Below are 14,821 nucleotides of genomic sequence, written 5' to 3' on the forward strand. Positions count from 1 at the left end.
CTGTTCACTCAACCTTGTTCCTCCTTTAACACCTAGTGCCTTCTGGCTGCTCCGCACACGGTGGCTTTTACAATGGATGCCTGAGACAGAACTCACATTTTGGAGTTGAAAATTGTAGGGCCATTTAGTGCGCTAGAGGGGACTAGCCATTATCTGCAGTGGTAGCATAGCCATTTTCTTCTTTGGTTGCTATTCTCTCATATACTTGAGCAGTTCTAGGAACAGGAATCATTTCTCCAGAATTCCCATGCTTACATTTTGCCATTATGATCTGAACTCTCCAAGCAACCATAATGCTTTCCTCTCCTGTTCCCCACATACCTTTTGCCAGTGACATCAGCCAAGACGCATGTAATATTCTGCATCATCAGAGATGGAAGAAGCAACACAAATAATTTTTAAAATGCTAATTGAATATAGTGAGGAATTTAATTTGGGAAATTATGGAGTCCAGAATCTGATTAACACTGAAACGCAGATGCATGCACAACCTCAGCACTGTCATTTAAACAATGCCATCTACTTATATCAGACCAGGGGTCTGCACTAACTCAATCTCCCATGAAATTTACCTTGAGAGAATTTTCAATTAATTTCCACAATTTAACATTTTGATTAAACTAAATTTAAGATTCTCGTTTGCATTACTTTTCAACTTGATCCTCTTCTACTTTCACATCTAGAGAGGGTCAGGAATGAAGGGAGATATCAAGGCACAGATACTGCAGAGAAAATATTCCTAAATATTAAGATTTCAGCACTTCTAAATCGCCTTTCATCCTAGGTTCTCACAGCACATGACATACATTAATGACTTAAGCCTTATAAGACCCCTGTTAGTTATCTTCATTTGTACAGATTAGAAATGTGAAAGCAAGGCCCAGAGACTCAAAAAGTATTTAAGTTCCTAATTTTCACTGATTTAGTTAGGCACCTAAATACCTTTGTGGAACTGGGCCCAAGTTATTTGCCCAAGATTTCACAGTTGAGTTGTTGGAGAAACCAGAAGGAGTATCAAGATTTCCTGGCTGCTAGTCTTGGCTTCTATTCCATATTGTTCAACAGGGCCATGCCTTGGGAATATGGATTGATACAAGTAATGACAAATTACAAGAGCTGTGTGTTGTATCTCAGGTTGGTCCCCTCAAAACTGAGGCATCTGAGGTCATGATTCACCTTTTGAAAATCATGGCCTCAAATCTTACTTCATGTGTAACTTCAATTCACAACTAAATCCCCATCTCCAAAAGTGGTCAGCCTAGTTCATCATACTCAGTCGTCCCCGTCTTCTGCCTTTCATCCCAGCCATATGATTTTAAAGACATTTTTCTTTCAGACTGCAGGTGCTCAACACGTTCTAAAAATCAGGCCTCTTCAAGGCTTCTAGCAGCCATGTTTTGGATCATGAAAATCATGACATGATAATCTCTGCTTAGGAGAGGCGTGTATTCCAACCCCAAAGGGCACTGCAGATCCACAACAGAAGCACTGGCAGAATTCGGGGGTGGCTGGCAATTTCAGACTGTTGACTCCCATACTGAGAGTGGATTCTGGGTCATCTGGGTGAAGCACAGGAACCCAGGTCAGCAAACCAGAAGACACTTTGCCAGGAACACTTTCACCTGTGCCATTCCACCCAGGAGTTTTCTGTTTCCGACCTGTTGCCTGGGCTTCTCGGAGACATTACAGGTGGGAATGGAGGTGGTCTCCCCAGAGGATTGAGTGAAGAGTGAGCACTCACTTTCCTGTTCGGCTGCTTTGCATCATTCCTGCAGCTCTTAAATTTCGGTAGAAATGAAAAGGAGAGGGTGAGAAGGCATCAGCAACCCATCAGCTCTAAGACCAGGCCTCTGGGACGTCTCTGACTCTGGATATATAACTCACTGGATGCCCAGGCCTGTGTAGAGTCTTTGCTACACCTCCTCTTTAGAGGGCTGATGTCTAAGCACAGGCCACCATGAGCCAACTGCCGCACCTACCTTTGCCCTGACAAGACAAGCAGCATGAAATCCTTGGTGAGCAGCAATGTTTCTGCCCCCATTTCAACCAAGCAACATCTTGCTTGTTTGCATAGCAAACATGGTAAGTGGCATGCTGCACACACTCAAGCTACAGGGCTTGCTGAGGAGCTCCAAGGGTCCATAGCTTTGAGGTCATTAGTGGAAAATGAAACAAGTCACTATTGTAAGCCCCTGGCAGAACACATTGCCCAATGCTGGGCATGCACACGCTGAGGGAAACATAAGAAAATAAAAAATGTATCCAGACATGCTAAATGCACATCCAACTAGTCATCACGCTAGCTGTGAGCATTAGGCTTTGCTTTGCCTTAAAAAACTACAGAAATAAAATAAAGTGAATCTGAATGATCTGGGCAGAAGTCAGTCTAGAGTCTTCCAACTGATACGTGCATATCCAGAATGGCCCTACATAACTTGTTCCCTGCGCCCAATCTCTGGTCAAATTTCCCATCATGCCATCTCCTCCATGTGTTCTTTGCAGTCTTTTGCCTTACTGTTCCCTTCATCCTTACTCTTTATTTTTAACCTTCTCATGCTGCCTGCTCAGTCTGGGGCAGCATCCTGAACTTCTCCTCTAAACACACCCACCCACCCCTCCAAATCCTTCCTTACCCTTCCATTCTTCCAGCAATCCTCCCTACCTTACCATTAATAACCGCACCATCCAATTTACCTCACCACTTGTCCAGAATTGGTTGTGTGTGTGTGTGTCTGGACCAGCTAGGAAGGTTGGTTTCCCTATCCCAGAGTGCTATTGCTCCCATTGGCTACAGAAAATTGCTAGAGAGCCCTGTGTTTCTCCTACTCCCGGCCCCTCTAGAATTCAGGTCTCAACTGTGGCCTCCCACAAGTGCGTTTACTGACAATAGGAGGTCAGTGATGGGCCTAGCATGTGAACAAAGGGGCTGTGTGCAGGGAGGGGGGTAGTTCAGGGTGCAGGGAGAAGGGGTAGCTAGGGGCTGCATGCTAGGACTCCTGTGCAGTCACTGCTCCCTGAGGGCTCTGCCAGTCTAGGCAGCTCTTACCAGCTGCATGAACAGTCAGAGGGGGCTGGGAGCTGCAGCTGTTCCTCAGCTCTAAATCCTGAGCACCAGCAGCAGCAGGAGATGGAGGAACACTGTGCCTGCCCTCTCCATGGCATCAGACAGAGCAGCAGCTCTCCACACTGCCCAGCTCCTGCTTCCTGCCTTCAACCTTGCTGGGGGCAGGGCCTCAAAGGCAGGGGGAGAGAAGGAGGTAGGGGTGTAGAGCTGCCCCCAGGACTGCCTGGCTCTTGGTAAGGCACTGCATTTTAGGGGGAGATAATGCCCCTCATGACTACCCAGTTCCACCCCTTGTCTCAGGGCTTCTGCCCTGCAGAGAGCATCAGGGCTTGGGGTTCTGGGATTCTGCTTTGTGCCCCCCAGCTTCTGCCCCGTGGAGAGCACCGGTGCTTTGCTCCTCCCCCACACCCCGCAAAAGGCTCATGGCCTCCCAGGGGGCTGCAGACCCTTGGTTGAGAACCACTGGCCTAGAAAACATGATCCATGAGAAAAACTGGAAAAAAAATTGGGTTTGTTTAGTATGGAGAGGAGAAGACTGGGGCGGGGGGGGGACGATAACAGTCTTCATGTAAGTAAAAGCTTGTTATAAAAAGGGTGATAAATTGCTCTCCTTTATCATGGAGGATGGGACAAATAATAATGAGCTTAAACCACAGCAAGAGAGATTTAGGCTAGACATGAGGAAAAGCTTCCTCTCTGCGAGGGTAGTTAAGCACTGGAACAAATTGCCTAGGGAGGTCATGAAATCTCCATCGCTGGAGGGTTTTGAACAGGTTAGACAAACACCTGTCAGGGACAGCCTAGATAATACTTGGGTCGCCGAGTCCAGTCCCCTGTAGTGTGGCAGGACTATCAAGGTCCCTACTTTTCTGTGGTTCCAGGTTTATACAGATCGGTCCCTTGCCAGCCCACTGAAAGAGATATGCCAAATGGAGAGTTTCCATTTTTTCCTACAAGCAGCTGTTTTTCCTCATCTTCATTTTACAGAATGAAAAATGTACCACACGAAGATTTGCACTCCTATCTTTCAGATTATGCATACTATCATATTTGTTGCTTGTTCAGGGATAAAGAAATTCAAATATCAAAATGGTTAACAGTGTTTTGAAAAATATGCTAGTCAACGTCTGTTTGTCGGCAGAATGACCTGCATGTGCACTCACATATGGAAGCTCTGCAGTTCATGAAGGGTCATCGTATCAGCAAGAAGCACTAAAATAAAATTGATTGATGCAGTCAAAACTTCAGCTAGATTAGGTCTCCCCCTTCCATGGCCACCATGAAGTGCTGGAGAGCAACAATTTTGGTATATGCTTGAGTATCATTGAGCTACTTGACAGACATAAGACAATTTTGGCGAACAAATCAGTGACACTAAGGGAATGAAATACTTGAGCAAGACAATTAATGATGAATTTAAGTCTTTTAGCATCAGAAAGCAGGAGGCACTTAATAGCTGCAAAGAAGCTAATTTTTTTTTACTGTCATTGCAGACATCAGCACTGACTGAGTGCTCTGGGGCTCAAACACCCACAAAAAGGGTGCTCAGCACCCATAAGGCCAGATTAGTCTTTTGTGGGCCCTGGCACCCAGACCATGGCCACACCCTTCTCCCTGCCCCAAAGCCCCAGCCTCAGCCTCACTCAGCTTCTTCCTGACCCCTCTGCTCTGCTCCAAGGCCCCACCCCCAGACAGCCGCTTCCCCCAAGGTACCGCCCCTGCTCCGCCCACAACTCATATGTTGGGGGAGAGGAGGTGGAAAGGAGCACCCACTGGCCAAAAAAAAAAAAGTCAGCACCTGTGATTACAGATGCAGTCATGGATATTAGTCATGTTGATCAAATAGGCATTTTGCTTTGCTTTGTTTTAATATTGATCACACTGAAGGAAAAGTAGATATATAAAAGCATGTTGTAAGCTTTATTGACAATGAGTGAGGCAAATGCCACACCCTTGTGTGACCAGTTAGCAAGTATGGATTAGACCCCAAATACATATCTGGACAGGGATATGAAGAGGTCAGCATTATGATCAGAGCTCAGGGAGGGCTGCAAGCAAAAATTAGAAAATATCTTTCAGGCAAGGGTTGCAAAACATAGGTACCATACATCCATTGCCCAGCCCATCAAATTACTGTAGCTTGGCTTCATGTTGCTGAAGACAACCTTCAGATCCAGACTGGCCTTTTCTTCACAACTTTCCAGGAAATATTTATATATTTTGCAGACTAATCATCGACAGGAAAAACTAATGGGTAATCTAACAATTATCCTTATCTTCAAACTACAGTTTCACAAAGGGAAGAGGAACTTGATTATGTACTTCACGCCCATGAGGTTGACAGGATTAATGTAGCTGATGAAAGGAGACCTTTCTATCTGAAGGCACTCTGCAAGATTAGCTGGGCAGTTCAAATGGAAGCCAGTGAGGCAAGGATAGTAAATATTCACAGTATAATTGAATGCCTAGAACAGCGTTTCTCAAATGCAGCCACCAGGGCCTTTTCTTGCAGCCACAGCCTCTTGGGCTGTAATTGGGGGTGGGAGGGGTCTTGGCAAAGCAGTGACTCCTCCCCTGGGGCTGCCTGCAGGGGTTGGTTCCTACCCCCTTCCGGAGCCACAAACATCATAGGAACAGGCAACCAGTGTGAGTTCCCCACTTTCCCAGGGGCAGTGGGGCTCCAGCTTCATGCTTCTGCCCTGAGGTGGTGGGCAGCAGGATCTGGCCATGTGGCCGTAGGCTCTGTTCCCCAGCCACAGGATTTTGGGCACCATCCCTGGACTCCCCCCCGCCCCCCCGCCATCACTTCGACTCCCACTGCCTCCTCCAGACCCCCATTGCCCCTGCCCCCTTACCCACCTCCTCACCCAAGGATTAATTTGTCCCCCAGCTTGCTGGGGATGAGTAAGTCTGCTGTGAACAGTGATATTAACAAATTTCACTTTTCACAGTAGCAGACTTACTAGCTAGCCAGTCTAAAAAAAACTAATCAAAACATGCAAAGCATATTTTTGTTTCTATTCTGTTTAGGTCCAGTAAAGAATAGACACAACTGTACATTGTTATTGAGTCTGCAAAAAAAAACCCAACAAAACCTACATAAATTACAATGATATGGACACATGTGCATATTTACTTGTTTTTCTTAAAGTTAATTAAGTATTGTAGGAAAAATTCTCAGAGTGGCCACCAGCAAGAGTTGGTAGCCACACTCTGAGGCCACCAAAAATTATATTGGGAGAACCCCTGACCTAGAAGATGAAACTGTTGCTGAACACAGGAGTAGCAAGGACATACATTGAGCAAAAATCAACCTGTCTTTGATGGCCTGGATGTTCTACCTCATTCTATTGGACTCCATGCTACATGTCTGCTAACCATGCTCTGCCCCTTACATCTGCCCTTGTAACAATCTACAGTCTGCAGGAAAATGGAGCAAACATTAGTATTAAATGCTGCAAATCAAGTCTAACAATCAAGGCAGTAAAGTAAAGTATAACCAGTTAGTTTAACCAGAAGATCATTCATAGCTTTAACCAGGAGTTGGCTCAATTCCATGCAGTGTTGGAGAACCTATTACAATGCTTCTGAAATATATATTTCAGCTGGCTGTCATGCAAGTTGCTGAATATCTATATTCACAACATTGGCTGAGATTGATAAAGTAAACAGCAGCCAGACGGCTTTAATAAGTCATCAATATTTAGGAGGATTCTCTTTTAATTGGGATGACTGCAGTCAATTTCAAGCTTTTGTGCACTAGACCAATTTTAAAAGTAGCATTTACGCTGCACAGTATGCTTCTGCCTTCTCTGATCTGATAGGTGACAGACAAGCAGAGGCACTCTGTCCAAAGACTTGAATGGTCCAATGGGATCTAATTACAAGAGTAGAGAAGCTGCCACTCCTATTGTTAGACCCCAGCCAGTGCTAAATGTTTTTGTTGTTGCATCCTGAAACAGCAGCTGGGCTCTCAGTACAAAGGCCTTGGCTGCAGAACTGACTCCTCTGGCAGCTCCTGAGAGCGAGACTGGGGATCATGAGTGCACAGTGCAGAGGATGTTTAGGCCGACAGATTTGAGCCTTTGAATTTAGGGCTCAGTTGTGGCACTTAGAGCCAGATTTACTCTGGGGGAAGGGAAAGGAAGTGCATCTGAGCAATACTGCCTGGAACGACTATGTCTACTCATGGGCACCGAGTTCTGCTCCCGTCACTGGGTGCTCAACCCCCCTCTGCCCCCAGCCCCACCACAACTCAGCCCCCTCCCTGCCCCTATTCCAAATCCTCCCCTCCTCCCCTGAACATGCCACGTTCCTGCTCCTCCCCCTACCACCAGAAGCAGCCAAACCACTGTCTGGCAGCGGCTGGTGGGAAGCGCTGGGAGGTAGGCGGAGGAGCGGGGACGTGGCCTGCTCAGGGGAGGAGGCAGAAGAGGAGATGGCGGGGGGGAGGAGAGCTTTTCCCCATGGGTGCTCCAGCCCCAGAGCACCCACAGAATCAGCACCTATGTGTCTACTGACTCCAAGATCACAAATCTGCATTGAAGGGAGCTTGTCCACCAGCAGCCTTTACCTTATCCTTTGAAAAGGGATAGCTTACCCTACCTCCAGCACAGCTGTCTAGCTGCAATCTGTGAACATGAGGGAGAGGCCCAAGGCCATACTCCACCTAAGCAAGGGCCTATGAGCAACATCAAAGAATAGACTCAGGTCCAGCCATCCTCTTGCTTTTGTTTTTGAGATCTGCACACACCTGCCTGCTGAGCCTTCAGTCCCATGTAGGAAAGTGAACCTCATGGGGTTATCTGGGTTATGCCAAGTCTGATAGGTGAGAGGAGCCATACTCCATGCCTCCTTTACTGCTGCTTTAGCTAGTATGCCTTTTCCCTCGCTCAGCTCATTATGTAGTTGAATAAAGCAGCCTGTTCCCAGCCTGCAGAACTGTAGGTGAAGTGTTTCCTGTTCACAGAGTGGCCCCCTGACAAATGTGGTGAGGAAGAAAAAGGTAAGAATGGCAATTTTGGGGAAAATTGAGGCATTTAATCAGCAAATGAGGATTAACAGCAATACACTGAAAGATTGGGCCACCATTCCCTTGTAAATTAGATGACAGATAAGGAGAAACAGAAAACACTATTCCCCAGTGCCTATGGCAGTAAAACTTCTTCCCTCTTAAGGGGTTTGTTCCAGCCTCAGAAACCAGGAGATAGAAGTTCAGAAAGCCTGCAAAAAATCTTAACCAAGCAAGGTAACGGGGTTCGCTACTCACCACTTGCACGCCATCTAGCAGCCCATCTGGGAATTAGCTCACCACGGTTAGATGCTCCTTTCACAGTCACCCGTTATCTCAATCGCACCCTCCAGGAATCTGCATGGTCTTTGTGACTCAGCCCATCTCACTTTAGTTCTCCCCTTCCAGGGGTCTGTCAAGATCTCTCTGGACAAGCTGCTGTTCCAGGAAGGCCTGTATTTTATGGCCAAGACTGTGCCACTTCCCAGGGCTAGCAGGGGAAACCCAACTCTGCCCTCTGCCCCAGGTTTGAGACCACAGATCTATGGTCTACTGGCACCCAACCCTGGTTGCTACTTTCTGGGGCTTTCTGCAGCTTCCTCTTTCAAATCTCTGCCACCTCTGGGTTTACCACCCATCTAAGCTTCCTCCACTCCCTGTGGCTATTTCTCCCTTTGGCTTCTTGGCAGGCCCTATAATCTCTAACAAACCTCCCTCCTGTAAGGGAGTCACTACAGACACTTTCCCTCTGTAGCCCCTTTCAGTTCCTAGCCTGACAGAAGCCCTGCCTGTGCCAGCCCAGGTGAGCTTCATCCTTAATTACACATTATTGAGCCCTAGCTCCCCTCCAGGTGCAGCCTATGCAGTTAATGGGCCCATCTTAGCCTCCCTTAATTCCTTCAGTTCAGCTGTGGGTGAACACCCCATCACAAGCACAGCACACCAAAGCCAGACGTTGCTGTGAAACATTTCACATTTCATACTAGAACGAGGGGGAAAGGCGAAAGTGTAGCTGTGTATGTGACAGAATCAGCAAGATGAACAGAATGTTGCTCATTTGGAAATGTCCTAGGGTCTATGTGGCAGGATAGATTTGTTTGAATTCTCTCATTAGTAACACTGCAAAGACAATTGCTGGCAGCGGGAACTTAACCTGGTCCAAAGCTGTAGAATTAGCCAAAACAACAGAAGCAGCAGTGAAAAACTTGTAAGATTTGCACTTGGAATGCAGGGATAATCAAACTAACTCAATAAACAAAATCTATCATGGCTTGGAAGGGACTCAGGCTCCTGAGGGGGTTTCCACAGTGGAGGAGCTCGTTTTGCATCAGTTTGTAAATTTAAAATGCCCCTGTGTCATTACTGCCTCAAGATTGGATGCTTAGCTAGCAAATGCAAAGGCAACTATCAAACTGCATCTCAAGTCCCTGAGGGCAGATCCCAAAAGACCAGAGGCAAAGGAAGAAAGCAGTCAGCGTTTTATCTTGTTGTGGAGGAAGACAGAGAGGAGGAGGTGCACACTATGTACTGTCTAAAAGGGAAGAAAGTGGGACCTTATGAAGTAATGGTAGAGTTAAACAGTCAGTACATATGGAAGTAGATTTAGGGGCTTCAGCTACTGCAATCAATGAATATACACATATTAGCAGTACCAACAGGACCGGCGCTAGGGGTTTGAGCACCCTAGGTGGACGGCAATTTCACCGCCCTGCGCGCTGGTCCCGCGGCTCCGGTGGAGCTGCCGCAGTCGTGCCTGCGGGCAGTCCACTGGAGCCGCGCGAGCAGCTGACCGTCCGCAGGCACGACTGCGGCAGCTCCACCGGAGCCGCGGAGCACCGGACCCTCCGCAGGCACCACTGCGGCAGCTCCACCGGAGCCGCCTGCCGCCCCCTCCAGCAAAACGGTGCCCACCAATTATTCTGGCGCCCTAGGCGATTGCCTAGGCTGCCTAAATGGTAGCGCCGGCCCTGAGTACCAAGCAGGACTGAGCCCACTAGTGAATGCAAACCTATGCCGGGGAACCCATCCACGTGGTCAGTTCTGTGCTTGTTGCTGTGAAATATAAAAGCCAAAAGAAAAAGTTCCCAGTTCCAGTGATCTGGGAACCAAGGCTGAACGTGTTAGGTAGAGATTGGAGGAAATCAGTCTCCGGCTGCCAATGAAAGGTGTGACCCTGTGAGAGACAGAAGAGACCCTGGTTATTTAAAACAGAGGTTTTCAACTTTTTACTTTCTGAGCCACCCCCCGCTATAAAAACTCCACAGCCCACCTGTGCTACAATAACTGGCTTTCTGTATATAAAAGCCAGAGTCCGTGTTAGGGAGTAGCAAGTAGGGCAATTGCTCAGGCTTCAGCTTCAGCCAGGGGGTGGGGTTTAGGGCCCCGGACTTCAGCCTCATGCCGTGGGGCTTTGGCTGGGGCTTTCTGCCCTGGGCCCAAGCGAGTCTAATGATGGTCCTGCTTGCTGCCCCACTAGGCCCCTGATTGAGAACCACCGATTTAAAATACTACATCCAGGCTGCAAATTAAGGAGGTGAGTACAGTTATGGGTCATCAAGGGGTTAACTGGTTACTCAGAGTATTATGGGTTAGAGCCGTGCTCTACTTCTCCCTTACTTCCTGTTTGATTACTCTGTGTCATCCCCTTGCCCCCCGTTTATGTAGCTAAAGAAAGCCGCAGGTTCTCAGCCTGCAGTACTGTAAGTAAAGTGTTTTTCTTGTGCACTGAGCAATCTCTTTACAAAAGTCAGCTTTGCTGCTGCTGCTCCTGAGAAACACCCGTTTGCAGTGCGGCTGTGAGCTCCTTTCAGAACAGTGCAGGTGCATGATGCAACTACCCATCCAGAAATCAGTGAAGCTGACAAGCCCCAAAGGCCTGTCAAGTCCACAATGGGAACAAACTGGAAAACAGAGGGAAGAATAAATATTTGGTAAATCTGTCTCTCTCTTGATAACCTTAGGGGGTTACTTCCATTCATATCAGGTGCAACATTTTCAGATGGAAATGTGATTTTTTTCAATTGTTGAGTCTCTTTAACTACAGCGCCTGCACAGTAGCCTGCAGCATTTTTTGAGAAAGCTTAACCCCGTGTTCCTTGGATAATGAAAAGCAGTGGTGCTTTGGATTTTTATTTCTTGCTGCTGCTGTCCTAGGAGCTTATATGTCATGATTCAAACAACTGGGCATGGATTTGCAGCATTATCTTGTTAATAGGAATGCTGCCCCAGCGGCAACAGAGTAGAGTCATCGCACGGATTGACTTCTAGTAGGTGGGCACAAAGCCACCTTTCCGCATTCAGAACAAGGAAATGCCATTTATACAGAATGGGGGGTGTTTTCCAGGCCAAACAGGATGGTTCTGCCCGTGCTGCCTGGCCCCCAATGTCAGGTTTAGATGGGATGGATTCTGTACTCAGGGAGGGGTAGCACAGAACACAGTCCAGCAGGGCAGGCAGAGGTAGCATTGTGCCACATCTGTGCCACCCAGATTTTATGCTGCTGAAGGGATCAATGTGTCCCCCATGCTCTAATTTACAGCAGCCTCCTGCGGGCTGCCTATGGGCTGCCACAGAACAAGAGCATTGCCAACCCCAAGTGCTCAGGAATCATCAATCAGCTCACTTGAAAGATAGTTAGATTGGCTTAAAATGCACTTTAATGGCCTCTGTACACCACCACCATACGTGGGCCAGAGAGGAGAATGGGCCCCTCAGCCATACTTTCCACAGCAACAGACATAAGGGGCTAAGTCCTCAACTGCCCTAATGATGGCTTATCCCACCTCCAAACATCTCTTGTGTAGGGGGAACGGAGCTGCTGTGACTCCTCCCCACTTCCTGCAGCCAATGCATGGGAGCTGGGAACAATACTATAGCAACCCCAGCTGCCAGAACAGTCCCTTGGAGTCACAGGCAGCCCTTAGGCTGCTCTAAGTTGCTCTGTGGAGACTGTTCTGGAGCAGACTGGCCCAGTGTCAGTGGAGCACTGCAGTCCATGGCTACCTTTGCATATGCCTGAGCTAACCGGACTGCTACGTGGGGGTAACCAGAGATATGGCCAACTCAGCAGCACCACTGTGTTGCAGCTGCAGAAGAAAAACAGACTTGCTCACAGAAGTGTGGCTTAGCTCACTGGAGTTGTTGTTAAACTAGGAGAGGACACCTCATTTGACAAGGTTTAATCCAATCGTGTGGCAGCTGTGGGTATTCAGTATATCAAGTCCTATTTTCTCAGTTCACTGCCCATAGGAAGCACAGGGTGTGTGTGTGTGTGTGTGTGTGGGGGGGGGGGGTTACATTAGACCTGAGGAGGTAGGAAGGTAAGAGCTGTTATTCTCAGCCTGTACTAATGTGCAAAAATCAAATTCTGTTTTCACCAAAATGATAAACAAAAGTAGTAGCATTTTTCAATTCACCTCATACAGGTACTGAAGGGCACTCTCTTTATTGCACAAGAGCAATTTATAGAAGTTTGTTACATAACTGCGCTCAAAAACAAAATATAAAACTTTAGAGCCTGCAAGTCCACTCAGTCCTACTTCTTGCTTAGCCAGTCACTAAGAGAAATAAGTTTGTTTACATTTATGGGAGATAATGCTGCCTGCTTCTTCTATTTGTCACCTGAAAGTGAGAACAGGTGTTCATATGACACGTTTGTAGCTGGCATTGCAAGATATTTACGTGCCAGATGTGCTAAAGATTCATATGCCTCTTCATGCTTTGGCCATAGTTCCAGAGGACATGCTTCTATGCTACTGCTTGTTAAAAAAATAATGCCTTAATTAAATTTGTGACTGAACTCCTTGGGTAGAATTGTATGTCTCCTGGTGTTTTACCCTCATTCTACATATATTTCATGTTATAGCAGTCTTGGATGATGACCCAGCACATGTTCATTTTAAGAACACTTTCACTGCAAATTTGACAAACTGCAAAGAAGATACCAATATGAAATTCTACAGATAGCTACAGCACTCAACCCAAGATTTAAGAATCTGAAGTGCCATCCAAAATCTGAGAGGTGTGGAGCATGCTTTCAGAAGCCCTAAAAGAGCAACACTCCGATGCGGAAACTACAGAACCCGAACCACCAAAAAAGAGAATCAACCTTCCGCAGGGGGCATCTGATTCAGATGATGAAAACAAACATGCATCGGTCCACATTGGTTTGAATCATTATCTAGCAGAATCTGTCATCAGCATGGACGCATGTCCTCTGGAATGGTGGTTGAAGCGTCAAGGGACATAATCTTTAGCACATCTGTCATGTAAATATCTTGCAGCACCGGCTACAACAGTGCCATGCAAATGCCTGTTCTCACTTTCAGATGATATTATAAACAAGAAGCAGGCAGCATTATCTTCTGCAAATGTAAACAAACCTATTTGTTTGAGCAATTGGGTGAACAAGAAATAGGACTGATTGGACTTGAAAGCTCTAAAGTTTGATGTTGTAGAAAACATCCAAAAATATTTAAATAAATGGTATTCTGTTGTTTAATCATGCAATTTTTTTAATCGCTGATTAATCATGATTCATTTTTTAAATGGCTTGACAGCCCTACTTTCAATAAAAAGATAGAAGGGCAGTTAATGGAAATCTATTATTCAGACATTTGAATTCAGCACTGAAAATGAATCAAGAGAGTATCAAATGCATATTTTGGAATACAGAATTGGTAGATTAATCAGATCTAAATGAATATTTCATTTATAATAGTTACATTTATTGGTAGTCAAGATTTTCAAAAACCAGCATAGATGCAACAGAGATTTCTCATAGATGGAATGAAGAACTACATAGATTATTTGGGGGAAGACTGAGTTTGATGTATAGGCAGGATAAATTTGTATCAAATACTAGAGAGATTACTTAATTACATTTTCATGCCAAGCAGTATGTGATACAATTCCACTTGGTAATGTATATTAAATGTGATCTATATAAAAGTAGACATGGACACTCTTTGCATACAGTTTGAAAATGTAGAATAATTGCAACTTTTTCAAATGGAACATGTGGTTTGTTGGATGTTTGGCTCATTTAATCTCTATGTTTTAATATAACTTCTAAATGAAAAAGAAAAGTGTCTCTTTTGTTTACTGTCATTTGACAGGGTTATTTGATTTCACCCAAACATGAATATAGCTCAGTAATGTCTTCTATAAAGGTCTGTTTTTACCCACTGATATTACAGGATTCCAGTACACAGAGGGATAATGATTTATGTCTCAGAGGTAGGGGTGGTTAAGATGGTGGCAGTGCTTACATTCTGGTGTAGCCCCACAATCACCTAGCAGGGCTGGATAGGTTAGGTGCCCATCTCCTCAGGGACCACATGGCTGTGTTTATATTTTCCCTCCAGCAAACTAAGGGCCCATGAAGGCTAATGGAAGTTTTGCTATTGATGTCAGTGTGGGCAGGAGTATGCCCCACCCAAGACTGGCCCTGGGAACTCTGATTGGCAGTGCTGACTGGTCAATGCACAGCAAGGGTGTTCTCCAATTCATTCTGGATTTTGTCCAGGAAGTTCTCAGTGTGATTCCTTGGGGGGGTTAGGATTTTCCGAGGGGCACAGCACTGGCATGATTCCCAAGCTGAGCTAGACCAACACTAAGCACAGTTGAAAGTCTCATCCTAAGTGAATTATTCCCGCCACCATTGTTCCCATCACCATTGTTCCCTCCCATTTGCCTCATTACAGAGCCTCATTTTCCCCACCTATCTAAATCTCTGCTGCTAGTGT

This window comes from Gopherus evgoodei, chromosome 3, assembly GCF_007399415.2.
Source record: "Gopherus evgoodei ecotype Sinaloan lineage chromosome 3, rGopEvg1_v1.p, whole genome shotgun sequence".
In the NCBI taxonomy this organism is placed as follows: Eukaryota; Metazoa; Chordata; order Testudines; family Testudinidae; genus Gopherus; species Gopherus evgoodei.